Source organism: Arachis hypogaea, chromosome 16 (assembly GCF_003086295.3).
Source record: "Arachis hypogaea cultivar Tifrunner chromosome 16, arahy.Tifrunner.gnm2.J5K5, whole genome shotgun sequence".
NCBI classification, from domain to species: Eukaryota; Viridiplantae; Streptophyta; class Magnoliopsida; order Fabales; family Fabaceae; genus Arachis; species Arachis hypogaea.
This window is the reverse complement of record NC_092051.1, coordinates 70,124,351-70,138,563: the sequence shown is the minus strand read 5'-3', so window position 1 is coordinate 70,138,563 and position 14,213 is coordinate 70,124,351. Positions and strand designations below refer to the sequence as shown.

At 38.8% G+C, this 14,213-nt stretch overlaps 1 non-coding gene across 1 annotated transcript; it reads left to right on the top strand.

Moving 5' to 3' along the window:
• The first annotated feature begins 182 nt into the window (after positions 1 to 182).
• On the top strand, positions 183 to 290 carry LOC112760536 (small nucleolar RNA R71). The gene has a single exon (XR_003180972.1). It is a non-coding gene; the product is annotated as a small nucleolar RNA R71 (small nucleolar RNA).
• Positions 291 to 14,213: the final 13,923 nt, after the last annotated feature.

The window sequence follows — 14,213 nt, the reverse complement described above, 5'->3', positions numbered from 1 at the left end:
TTACTCACAGGATTCCTTTCAGAAGTGTACATGAACTGGTTATTTGCAACCATGTCAATGAGTTCTTAAGCTTCTGCAGGCATTTTCTTTAGGTGAATGGATCCACCTGCAGAATGGTCCAATGACATCTTTGATAGTTCAGACAGACCATCATAGAATATATCCAGGATTGTCCATTCTGAAAGCATATCAGAAGGACACTTTTTGGTCAGTTCCTTATATCTCTCCCAAGCTTCATAGAGGGATTTACCTTTTTTTTGTCTGAAGGTTTGAACATCCACTCTAAGCTTGCTAAGCTTTTGAGGAGGAAAGAACTTGGCTAAGAAAGCCGTGACCAGCTTATCCCAAGAGTTCCGGCTGTCTTTAGGTTGAGAGTCCAACCATATTCTAGCTCTGTCTCTTACAGCAAATGGGAAAAGCATAAGCCTGTAGACCTCAGGATCAACCCCATTGGTCTTAACAGTATCACAGATCAGCAAGAATTCAGTTAAGAACTGAAAAGGATCTTCTGATGGAAGTCCATAAAACTTGCAGTTCTGTTGCATCAGAGAAACTAATTGAGGTTTCAGCTCAAAATTGTTTGCTCCAATGGCAGGGATTGAGATGCTTCTTCCATGTAAATTGAAATTTGGTGCAGTAAAGTCACCAAGCATCTTCCTTGCATTGTTATTATTTTCGGCCATGTCTCCTTCTTTTTCGAAATTTTCAGTCAGATTTTCTCCAGAGAGTTGTGCTTTAGCTTCCCTTAGCTTCCTCTTCAGATTCCTTTCAGGTTCAGGGTCAGCTTTAACAAGAATGTTCTTATCCTTGTTCCTGCTCATATGAAAAAGAAGAAAACAGAAAAGAAAATATGGAATCCTCTATGTCACAGTATAGGGATTCCTTATGTAAGTATAAGAAAAGAATAATGGAGAAAGGAAAAGATAAGAATCCAAACACAAGGGAGAGGAATGAGTTCGGATTCTTAGGTGAAAGAGGGGTGTTAGTAGATGAATAAATAATTAGAAAGAGATGAGGAGAAGAGAAATTCGAAAATTAAATAAATTAAAATAAAAGTATTTTTGTTTTTAAATTGAATTTAAAATAAAAAATAAAAATTAAATTTTGAAAATTAAGAAAGGAAAATTGAATCAAATTAAATTAAATTAAAAACAATTAGTTAATTTAAAAAGGAATTTTGAAAAAGAGGGAAGGTGATTTTCGAAAATTAGAGAAAGAATTAGTTAGGTAGTTTGAAAAAGATATGATTGAAACAAAAAGATAGGATTAGTTTGAAGAAGATTTGAAAATCAATTTTAAAAAGATAGGAAGTTAGATAAGAAGTTAGAAAAGATTTTGAAATTGATTTTGAAAAAGATATGATTGAAACTTAATTTGAAAAAGATTTGAAAGAGAAATTTGAAAAGATTTGATTTTTGAAATCAAAGTTGATTACTTGACTAACAAGAAACTAAAAAGATATGATTCTAGAGTTTAAAGATTGAACCTTTCTTATTAGGCAAGTAACAAACTTAAAAATTTTGAATCAATCACATTAATTGTTAGTTTTGAAAATATGAAATAGAAATAAGAAAAAAATTTTGAAAATTTCGAAATTATGAAAGAAAAAGTGAAAAAGATTTGATTTTTGAAAAAGATTTGAAAAGGATAGAATTTTTTAAATTGAAAATTTGATTTGACTCATAAGAAACAACTAAATTTTTAAAACTTTTGACTAAATCAAATCAAGTTTTTGAAAATTTATGAGAGAAAAAGGGAAAGATATTTTTTTTTATTTTTGAATTTTTAATGAAGAAAGAGAAAAACATCAAAAAGACTCAATGCATAAAAATTTTGGATCAAAACACATGATGCATGCAAGAATACTATGAATGTCAAGATGAACACCAAGAACACTTTGAATGTCAAGATGAACACCAAGAACTTATTTTTGAAAATTTTGAAGAAAAGAAAAACATGCAAGACACCAAACTTAGAAATTTTCAAATTTTAGACACTAACAAATTGAAAATGCATATGGAAAACAATAAAAGACACAAAACAAGAAATTTTAAAGATCAAACAAGAAGACTTACCAAGAACAACTTGAAGATCATGAAGAATGCAATGCATGGATTTCAGAAAAATGCAAGAAAGGGATAAACATGCAATTGACACCAAACTTAAAAACTGACACAAGATTCAAGTAAGAAACATCAAATTAATTTTTTTGGTTTTTATGATTTAATAAATTTTTTTGGATTTTTCGAAAATATTTTGGAAAAAGAAAAATAAGGATTTCAAAATTTTTAATAGGAATTCCAGGAATCTTGCACTGTTAGTCTAAAGCTCCAGTCCAGGAATTAGACATGGCTAGTAAGCCAGCCAAGCTTTCAGTGAAAGCTCCTGTCCAAAACACTAGACATGGCCAATGGCCAGCCAAGCTTCAACAGATACAAATCAGACATACAACAGCTGATACTTCATCCAACTTCATATGCTGATAAGTGGAAGCCTCGGTCCAAATGAATTAGACATGGCTTTACAGCCAGCCAGGCTTCAACGTGCTTCATGAAACTCTAGAATTCATTCTTAAAAATTCTGAAGAAAAATATGTTTTTGAAAATATATTTTTTTTTATTTTTTTTCGAAATTAAGAATAAAAAAAGCTTAAAGTTAAAATAAATTTACCTAATCTGAGCAACAAGATGAACCGTCAGTTGTCCAAACTCGAACAATCCCCGGAAACGGCGCCAAAAACTTGGTGCGCAGAAATCGTGACGGTTCCATTCCTTGGTAACGGCGCTAAAAACTCAATACGCACGTTCATGATCTTAGTTCTTTGTCACAACTTCACACAACTAACCAGAAAGTGCACTGGGTCGTCCAAGTAATAAACCTTACGTGAGTAAGGGTCGATCCCACGGAGATTGTCGGCTTGAAGCAAGCTATGGTCACCTTGTAAATCTCAGTCAGGCGGATTCAATTGATTATGGAGATTTAGTAATTAAAAGATAAATAAAATATGAAATAAAGATAGTGATACTTATGTAATTCATTGGTGAGAATTTCAGATAAGCATATAGAGATGCGTTCGTTCCTCCTGAAACTCTGCTTTCCTATTGTCTTCATCCAATCATTCATACTCCTTTCTATGGCAAGTTGTATGTTAGGCATCATCGTTGTCAATGGCTACATCCTGTCCTCTCAGTGAAAATGGTCCAATGCGCTGTCACTGCATGGCTAATCATCTGTCGGTTCTCAATCATACTGGAATAGGATCCATTGATCCTTTTGCGTCTGTCACTACGCCCAGATCCTACTCGGAATACCAGAGACAAGGTTTAGACTTTCTGGATCTCAAGAATGGCCATCCATGGATTCTAACTTATACCACGAAGATTCTGATTAAGGAATCCAAGAGATACTCATTCAATCTAAGGTAGAACGGAAGTGGTTGTCAGGCACGCATTCATAGGTTGGGAATGATGATGACTGTCACGATCATCACATTCATATTGAGGTGTGAATGAATATCTTAGAATTGGAACAAGCTTGAATTGAATAGAAAAAACGATAGTACTTTGTATTAATTCATGAGGAACAGCAGAGCTCCACACCTTAATCTATGGTGTGTATAAACTCTACCGTTGAAAATACATAAGAACAAGGTCCAGGCATGGCCGAATGGCCAGCCTCCCAAGGAGGGTTCAATCATCAAAACATGATCAAAATATGATCCGAAGATGTAAATACAATAGTAAAAAGTCCTATTTATGTTAAACTAGTTACTAGGGTTTACAAAGATAAGTAAATGATGCAGAAATCCACTTCTGGGACCCACTTGGTCTGTGCTTGGGCTGAGCATTGAGCTTTACACATGTAGAAGCTTCTCTTGGAGTTGAACGCCAGCTTGTAACCTATTTCTGGCGTTTAACTCCACTTTGCAACCTGTTTCTGGCGTTTAACTCCAGAATGCAGCATGGAACTGGCGTTGAACGCCAATTTTTGTCATCTAAACTCAGATAAAGTATGGACTATTATATATTGCTGGAAAGCCCTGGATGTCTACTTTCCAACGTAATTGAGAGCGCACCATTTGGAGTTATGTAGCTCCAGAAAATATACTTTGAGTGCAGGGAGGTTAGAATCCAACAGCATCTGCCGTCCTTCTTCAAGCTCTGAATCTGAGTTTTGCTCAAGTCCCTCAATTTCAGCCAGAAATTATATGAAATCATAGAAAAACACACAAACTCATAGTAAAGTCCAGAAATGTGAATTTTATTTAAAAACTAATAAAAATATACTAAAAACTAACTAAATCATACTAAAAACTATGTAAAAATAATGCCAAAACGCGTATAAATTATCCGCTCATCAAATGTGCATCATTGATTAGGAAAGCTTTTATGGTTTTGAGAGTTAGTACAAGAATTCAATCTAGCAAGCAATATACAATTAATGAAAATAAAAGCCTTGGCCAAGGGTAAGCATTGGAAGTTCCATCATTATAGTTTCCTTCAATTATGATAAGAGTTGATTATTGCTTCACTTAGTTAACCCCCTAACAATGGAGGAAAGTCAAGTGAGAGTAACTAACTTGAGTCACAAGTCCTAGTCTCACCCTAGGGAAGTCTAGCTTTAGTGCATTCCAAGCCAATTAGCAATTCTCAATTCGTAATCTACAATTGATATCCACTATTCAAGTGTCTCCAATAACTCAACCCCTAAGCCAAGTGAGAGAAATTTACTCCATAGCTAAGGTTGTCATTATCACAAACAATTGGTAGGCAATTATGGAAAACATGAGGCAATTGAGAAAAGAGAATTGAATTAAAGCATTCTAAACAATCATCAACAATCACACAATTGAATGAAACCTCAATTCATTAATCCACATTCAAAGTAACAAAATGAACCAAATCTAGATCTAAGAAATTCAACCAAAAGAACATCAATTAAGAGTAGAAGAAGAGTAGATCTACACTTGTAGCAAAACAAAAAGTCAATTAGCAATAGATCTCACAAAGAATTCAAAGGAAACTTGCAATGGAGGATAAAAACCTAGAGAGAAGTTGGAGTTTCTCTCTCTAAAAACAAAATGTAACTAACTTCCTAAAAATATCTAGAATTATGACTCTCCTCCCTAACACCCCTAAGCCTTGGTCTTCTTAAGCTTTTCCCTCCAAAATCTGCTCCAAAACAAGGCCTGGAAAACCCTTGAAATTGCTGGGCACGTGTTTCATTTAAAAAAATCATGTGCGCATATCGACGCGTACGCGCACTGCACGCGTACGCGTCCTCGGGCTCTTTTGCGATCTGCGCACAGGCGTACGGTGCGCATGAGTGTCATAAGGGATATGGCCCAGCCATATAAGCGCGCCGGCTCCTCGCTCGGCTCCAATGCGCTGGCTCTGGATGAGCGCATCCGCGCGTACGCGCACTGTGCGCGTGCATGTCCAAACTTCAATTCTTTGATTTGTTTCATGCTCCTTCCATTCATGCATTCTTCCTCCATTCCCCTTGGCCATTTTTGCCCTATAACTTCTGAAATCACTTAACAAACGGATCAAGGTATCTAATGGTAATAGAGGAGGATTACAATATCTCAATTTTGATGCAAAAGAAGCATATTTTCATCTATGAGGTAAAATGGGGAAAGAGACACGAAATCATGAAGTTTTATATGAATAAGTGTGGAAGATTGGTGCACAAATTGTGAATCACACTTTTCACAACTCGTACCACTAACCAGCAAGTGCACTGGGTCGTCCAAGTAATACCTTACGTGAGTAAGGGTCGAATCCCACGGAGATTGTTGGTTTGAAGCAATCTATGGTTATCTTGCAATTCTTAGTCAGGAAGTCAATTATATTTATAAGTTGAATTGCGAATAAACAAGAGAGCATGGGTTAAAGGTTACTTGTTATGCAGTAATGGAGAATATGTTGGAGTTTTGGAGATGCTTTGTCTTCTGAATCTCTGCTTTCCTTTGTCCTCTGATTCACGCATGCACATCCTTCTATGGCAAGCTGTGTGTTGGGGCATCACCGTTGTTAATGGTTACATCCCCTCCTCTTGTGAAAATGGTCCAAATGCTCTGTCACAGCACGACTAATCATCTGAGGTTCCCGATCATGCTGGAATAGGATTCACCCTCCTTTTGCGTCTGTCACTATGCCCAGCACTCGCAAGTTTGAAGCTCGTCACAGTCATTCAATCCCTGAATCCTACTCGGAATACCACAGACAAGGTTTAGACTTTCCGGATTCTCATGAATGTCGCCATCAATCTAGCTTATACCACGGAGATTCTGATTGAGGAATCTAAGAGATATTCATTCAATCTGATGTAGAACGGAGGTGATTGTCAGACACACGTTCATGGATTGAGGAAGGTGATGAGTGTCACTGATCATCACCTTCTCCATAGTTAGGCACGAAAGGATATCTTAGATAGGAACACGCATGTTTAAATGGAAAACAGAAATACTTGCATCAATTCATCGAGACACAGCAGAGCTCCTCATCCCCAACAATGGAGTTTAGAGACTCATGCCGTCAAAGAGTACAAAGTTCAGATCTAAAATGTCATGAGATACAAAATAAGTCTCTAAAAGTTGTTTAAATACTAAACTAGTAGCCTAGGTTTACAGAAATTGAGTAGACTATGACAGATGATGCAGATGGGGCCCACCTGGTATGTGCTGGGGCTGAGACTTAAGCAATTCACGTGTATAAGGCCATTTTGGGCGTTCAACGCCAGGTTTGGATCCATTTCTGGCGTTGAACTCCAACTTTTAATCCTTTTCTGGCGCTGGACGCCAGAATTGGGCAGAGAACTGGCGTTGAACGCCCGTTTACGTCATCTATCCTTGAGCAAAGTATGGACTATTATATATTGCTGAAAAGCCCCGGATGTCTAATTTCCAATGCAATTGGAAGCGCGCCATTTCGAGTTTTGTAGCTCCAGAAAATCCACTTTGAGTGCAGGGAGGTCAGAATCCAACAGCATCAGCAGTCCTTTTTCAGCCTGAATCAGATTTTTGCTCAGCTCCCTCAATTTCAGCCAGAAAAATACCTGAAATTACAGAAAACACACAACTCATAGTAAAGTCCAGAAATATAAATTTTTCCTAAAAACTAATGAAAATAAACTAAAAACTAACTAAAACATACTAAAAACTATATGAAATTAACCCCAAAAAGCGTATAGAATATCCGCTCATCACAACACCAAACTTAAACTGTTGCTTGTCCTCAAGCAACTAGACAAATAAAATAGAAGACTAATAGGTTGAGAAGCAAGAATATCTCAGAGTTTTTTGAGTGAAGCTCAGATTCTAATTAGATGAGCGGGACTAGTAGCTTTTTGCTTCCGAGCAGTTTTGGCATCTCACTTTATCCATTGAAGCTCAGAGTGATTGGCATCTATAAGAACTTAGAATTTAGATAGTGTTATTAATTCTCCTATTTTAGTATGATGATTCTTGAACACAGCTATTTCATGAGTCTTGGCCGTGGCCCTAAGCACTTTGTTTTCCAGTATTACCACCGGATACATAAATGCCACAGACACATAATTGGGTGAACCCTTTAGATTGTGACTCAGCTTTGCTAAAGTCCCCAATTAGAGGTGTCCAGAGTTCTTAAGCACACTCTTCTTTCTGCTTTGGACCTTGACTTTAACCGCTCAGTCTCAAGTTTTCACTTGACACCTTCACGCCACAAGCACATGGTTAGGGACAGCTTAATTTAGCCGCTTAGGCCAGGATTTTATTCCCTTAGGCCCTCCTATCCACTGATGCTCAAAGCCTTGGGATCCTTTTTATTACCCTTGCCTTTTGATTTTAAGGGCTATTGGCTTTTTCTGCTTTTTTTTTTTGCTGCTTTTTCTTGCTTCAAGAATCATTTTTATGATTTTTTAGATTATCAATAACATGTCTCATGTTCACCATTCTTTCAAGAGCCAACATATTTAACAGTCTTAAACAACAAATTCAAAAGACATATGCACTGTTCAAGCATTCATTCAGAAGACAGAAAGTATTGCCACCACATGCAACTAATGAGAATTTCTCTTATTAAAACTCGAAATTTTATTGCCTCTTATTCAAAAGATCTACTATTTTATTCATGTTTGCTGATGATGAGAAAAACAAACTATGGCTTAATTGGGGATAAAATCAAAATAGATACTAATTACTACTATATAACTCCTAAGGTGAACTTCTATAACGACACTATCACAGAGTTAAAGCAGAAATTGGAATTTAACAACCTTTGTTCTGGGAAATGGGTGTTCCTCTGATCCGTGGGGTGCTTGATTCTTCAAGAGAAAACTTCTGGCGCTTCAATTCCCTTAAGTCACGCCCTTGCTCCTCTTGTTCTTTAAACATATAGGTCAACATTTGACTGTGTTCCTTCTGTTCTTTTATTATTTGCTCCATAGCTTCCCGTATCTTGGTGACAGACGTCTCAAGATACTCCCAGTATTCAGATTGAGGGATTTCTGGGAGAAATTCCTGTGTTTTCTTCTTGGTGGGATCCTCCTGTGCTTGTTGTTTTTCCATTGATGCTTTGGTGATTGGTTTCTCAACTGAGATATACTCAGTTATTCCCATTCTTACTCCGGTGTCCTTGCAGAGCAGAGAAATCACGCTTGGATAAGCCAACCTGGCCTCTTTAGAATTTTTGTTAGCAATTTTGTAGAATTCAGCTGAGATCAGATGATGAACCTCCACTTCCTTTCCCATCATGATGCAATGGATCATCACTGCTCTTTTAACTGTAACTTCAGAACGGTTGCTAGTAGGCAACAGAGAATGCCCAATGAAGTCCAGCCATCCTCTGGCGACTGGTTTGAGATCCTCTCTCTTGAGTTGATTTGGGACACCCTTTGTGTTGGTGGTCCACCTGGCTCCAGGGATACATATGTCCTCTAGAATCTTATCCAGGCCCTTGTCTGTTCTCATCATTCTCCTGTTGAAGGAGTCTGGATCGTCTTTCAGCTGAGGTAGCTTTAAGATCTCTCTGATCTTATCAGGGATGGTATGAACAATCTTTCCTCTGAGCATGGTCCGATATTCATAGAAAGCAGTTCCAGATAGTTTTTGCTTGTCAGTCTGCCACATATTAGCATAGAACTCCTGGACCATATTCCTTCCCACTTTCGTTTCAGGATTAGCTAGGACTTTCCAGTTCCTGATTCGAATTTGCTCTTGGATCTCCGGATATTCATCTTCTTTCAGATCGAATCTAACTTCCAGGATTACTGATCTCAGACCCATTATTTTGTTATAATGGTCTGAATGTTCTTTAGATAAGAACTTCCCTTGATTCCAAAGTGGTTTTGGAACGCTCTCTTTCTTGCCTCTTAGAGTGGGTTCTTTTCCTTTGGGAGCCATGATCTTAGTGATCGCGGATAAACACACCAAACTTAGAGGTTTGCTTGTCCTCAAGCAAAAGAAAAGAAAGGAGAGGGATAGAAGGAGAGCTAGGTGCAATTGTTGATGGGAGGGAAGGGAGGCCGAACTCAAATTTATGGGGGGGGTGGGTTTTTTTCGAAAAAAAAGAGATAAAGATATGATAAAAAGATTTATTTGGAAAAGATAAGATAGAAGATATGATAAGAGAAGATATAGTTTAAAATTGAGAGGATATGAAAGGTTTTTGAAAAAGATAGATTTAGATTTTGAAAAAGATAAAGTGGAGGTTTTGAAAAAGATATTGATGAGTTGAAAAGATAGATTTGTAAAAAAAAGTTTTGAAAAGAGTTGGATTGAATTTGCAAAGAGGCCTGGTGCTTATGGATTAAAATACATTTGATATTTTTAATGTAGGGTTTTTAGAAATTAGGGATTTTAGAAATCAGGGTTCTTAACATGTTTATGTAAGAAATCATGTATTAAAGTATGAAAATCAAGATTTAGAATGAAAAAATTTGAAGAAAAATGAGTTTTGTCTCCTCCCTGCCATCCTGGCGTTTGAACGCCCAAACACTGCCTATTTTGGGCGTTCAACGCCCAAATGCTGCTCTCCTGGGCGTTCAACGCCCAGCTGCTGCCATTACTGGCGTTCAACGCCCAGTGGGTGCCCATTTCTGGCGTTGAACGCCCAGATTGCTACCATTACTGGCGTTTTCTTGCCAGTGAGCTCTTTTTCTCTGTTTTGTGTGCCGAGTCCTTCAGTAACTCTGTGGATTTATACAAATGATTCCTCACCTTAGTGTCAGTGAACTGTATATAAACAAATAAAAATAAAAATAGGGCAAAAAGCTTAGAGGATTGTTGCCCCATGGCTGGGTTGCCTCCCAACAAGCGCTTCTTTATTGTCTTTAGCTGGACCTTGCTGAGCTTTTAATCTAGCTTCAGCCTTGAGCACTCTTGCTCAATGTTGCCTTCAAGATAGTGCTTGATTCTCTGTCCATTGACAATTAACTTCTTATCAGAATCAATATCTTGAAGCTCCACATAACCATATGGTGATACACTTGTAATCACGTATGGTCCTCTCCACCGGGATTTCAGTTTCCCGGGGAATAGCCTGAGTCTAGAGTTAAACCACAGAACCTTCTATCCTGGTTCAAAGATTCTAGATGACAGCTTTCTGTCATGCCACTTTTTTTATTTCTCTTTATAAAGCTTGGCATTTTCGAAAGCTGTGAATCTGAATTCCTCTAGCTCATTTAGCTGGAGCAATCGTTTATCTCCTGCTAATTTGGCATCAAAGTTTAGGAATCTGGTTGCCCAGTAGGCCTTATGTTCCAGTTCCACAGGCAGGTGACATGCCTTACCATACACGAGTTGGTATGGAGAGGTCCCTATAGGGGTCTTGAATGCTGTTCTGTAAGCCCACAGAGCATCATCCAAGCTCCGTGCCCAATCCTTTCTACGGGTATTTACTGTCCGTTTCAGGATTCTCTTTAATTCTCTGTTAGAGACTTCAGCTTGCCCATTAGTTTGTGGATGATATGGAGTAGCCACCTTGTGGCGAATCCCATACCGAACCATGGCAGAGTAAAGCTGTTTATTGCAGAAGTGAGTGCCCCCATCACTGATGAGTACTCTAGGGACACCAAACCTGCTAAAAATATGTTTCTGGAGGAACTTCAGCACTGTTTTAGTATCATTGGTGGGTGTGGCAATGGCCTCAACCCATTTTGATACATAGTCAACTGCTACCAGAATATAAGTGTTTGAGTATGATGGTGGGAAAGGTCCCATGAAGTCAATTCCCCATACGTCAAACAACTCAATTTCCAAGATTCCTTGTTGAGGCATGGCGTAACCATGAGGCAGATTACCAGCTCTTTGGCAACTGTCACAGTTACGTACAAACTCTCGGGAATCTTTATAGAGTGTGGGCCAATAGAAGCCACATTGGAAGACCTTGGTGGCTGTTCGCTCACCTCCGAAATGGCCTCTATATTGAGATCCGTGGCAATGCCACAGGATCCTCTGTGCTTCTTCTCTAGGTACACACCTACGGATTATTCCTTCTACACATCTCTTAAAGAGATAAGGTTCATCCCACAAGTAGTACTTTGCATCAGTAATTAATTTTTTCTTTTGTATCCTGTTGTACTCCTTGGGTATGAACCTTGCAGCTTTATAGTTTGCAATATCGGCAAACCATGGTGTTTCCTGAATGGCAAATAAATGCTCATCTGGAAAAGTCTCAAAGATCTCAAGAGAAGGGAGGGGCATCCCTTCTACTGGCTCTATCCGGGATAGATGATCAGCCACATGGTTCTCTGTCCCTTTTCTGTCTCTTATTTCCATATCAAACTCTTGCAGAAGCAACACCCATCTGATGAGCCTGGGTTTTGAATCCTGCTTTGTGAGTAGATATTTAAGAGCAGCATGATCAGTATACACAATCACTTTTGATCCTACTAAATATGATCTGAACTTGTCAATGGCGTAAACCACTGCAAGTAATTCTTTTTCTGTGGTTGTGTAATTTTTCTGGGCATCATTTAGAATGCGACTGGCGTAATAAATGACGTGCAGAAGCTTATCATGCCTCTGTCCCAACACTACACCAATGGCGTGATCACTGGCATCACACATTAGCTCAAATGGTAATGTCCAGTCTGGTGCAGAAATGACTGGTGTTGTGACCAGCTTAGCTTTCAGCGTTTCAAATGCCTGCAGGCACTCTGTGTCAAACACAAATGGCGTGTCAGCAGCTAGCAGATTGCTTAGAGGTTTTGCGATTTTTGAGAAATCCTTTATAAACCTCCTATAGAATCCTGCGTGCCCCAGAAAGCTTCTGATTGCCTTAACATTGGCAGGTGGTGGTAATTTTTTAATTACCTCTATTTTTGCTCGATCCACCTCTATTCCCTTGTTTGAAATTTTATGCCCAAGAACAATCCCTTCAGTCACCATGAAGTGACATTTTTCCCAGTTTAAAACTAGGTTGGTTTCTTGGCATCTTTTCAGAACAAGTTTCAGGTGATCAAGACAGGAGCTGAATGAGTCTCCATATACTGAGAAGTCATCCATGAAGACTTCCAGAAATATTTCCACCATATCAGAGAAAATAGAGAGCATGCATCTCTGGAAGGTTGCAGGCGCATTACACAGCCCAAATGGCATCCTTCTATAAGCAAACACTCCAGATGGACATGTGAATGCTGTTTTCTCTTGATCCTGAGGATCTACTGCAATCTGGTTATAGCCTGAGTAGCCATCCAAAAAGCAGTAATAATCATGACCTGCTAGTCTTTCTAGCATCTGGTCTATGAATGGTAAAGGAAAATGATCATTTCTGGTGGCTGTATTGAGCCTTCTGTAGTCAATACACATGCGCCACCCTGTAACTGTTCTTGTAGGAACCAGTTAATTTTTTTCATTATGAATCACTGTCATGCCTCCCTTTTTTGGGACGACTTGGACAGGGCTCACCCAGGGGCTATCAGAAATAGGATAAATTATCCCAGCCTCTAGTAATTTGGTGACCTCTTTCTGCACCACTTCTTTCATGGCTGGATTTAGCCGCCTCTGTGGTTGAACCACTGGTTTAGCATTATCCTCCAATAAGATTTTGTGCATGCATCTAGCTGGGCTTATGCCCTTAAGGTCACCTATGGACCACCCAAGAGCTGTTTTGTGTGTCCTTAGCACTTGAATAAGTGCTTCCTCTTCCTGTGAATTTAAGGCAGAGCTTATGATCACTGGAAAAGTGTCACCTTCTCCCAGAAATGCATATTTCAAGGATGGTGGTAATGGCTTGAGCTCGGGTATAGGAGGTTTTTCTTCTTCCAGAAGAATTTTCAAAGGCTCTTTCATGTCCTCTGAATCCTCTAAATCAGGCTGAACATCTTTAAAGATGTTTTCCAACTCTGATTCGAGACTCTCAGCCATGTTGATCTCTTCTACCAAAGAGTCAATAAGATCAACTTTCATGCAGTCTTTTGATGTGTCAGGATGCTGCATGGCTTTGACAGCGTTCAACTTAAACTCATCATCATTGACTCTCAGGGTTATTTCCCCCTGTTGGACGTCAATGAGGGATCGTCCAGTTGCTAGGAAAGGTCTTCCTAGAATGAGAGTAGCACTCTTGTGCTCCTCCATTTCCAGCACAACAAAGTCAGTGGGAAAGGCGAATGGCCCAACTCTGACAATCATGTCTTCAATCACGCTTGATGGGTAATTAGTGGATCCATCAGCAAGTTGGAGACATATCCGGGTTGGTTTAACTTCTTCAGTTAAGCCAAGCTTTCTGATAGTGGACGCAGGTATTAGGTTGATGCTTGCCCCAAGATCGCATAAAGCTGTCTTGGTGCATTGACCTTCTAATATGCATGGTATCAGAAAGCTCCCAGGGTCTTTAAGCTTCTCAGGAAAGCTTTTCAGAATGACTGCACTGCATTTTTCAGTGAGGAAAACTCTTTCTGTTTCTCTCCAATCCTTTTTATGACTCAAGATCTCTTTCATGAACTTGGCATAAGAAGGTATTTGCTCAAGTGCTTCTGCAAATGGAATCTTTATTTCAAGAGTCCTGAGATAATCTGCAAAGCGAGCAAATTACTTATCCTGCTCCTCTTTCCGGAGTTTTTGAGGATAAGGTATCTTGGCTTTATATTCTTCAACCTTAGTTGCTGTAGGTTTATTGCCTACAGAAGTGGTTGAAGAAGCCTTTTTAGAGGGGTTGCTTTCAGCATTTGTGTGTGTCTGATCCCTCACTGGCAATTGAGTGCCAGAGTTAGAGACTGGAGTGACGTTA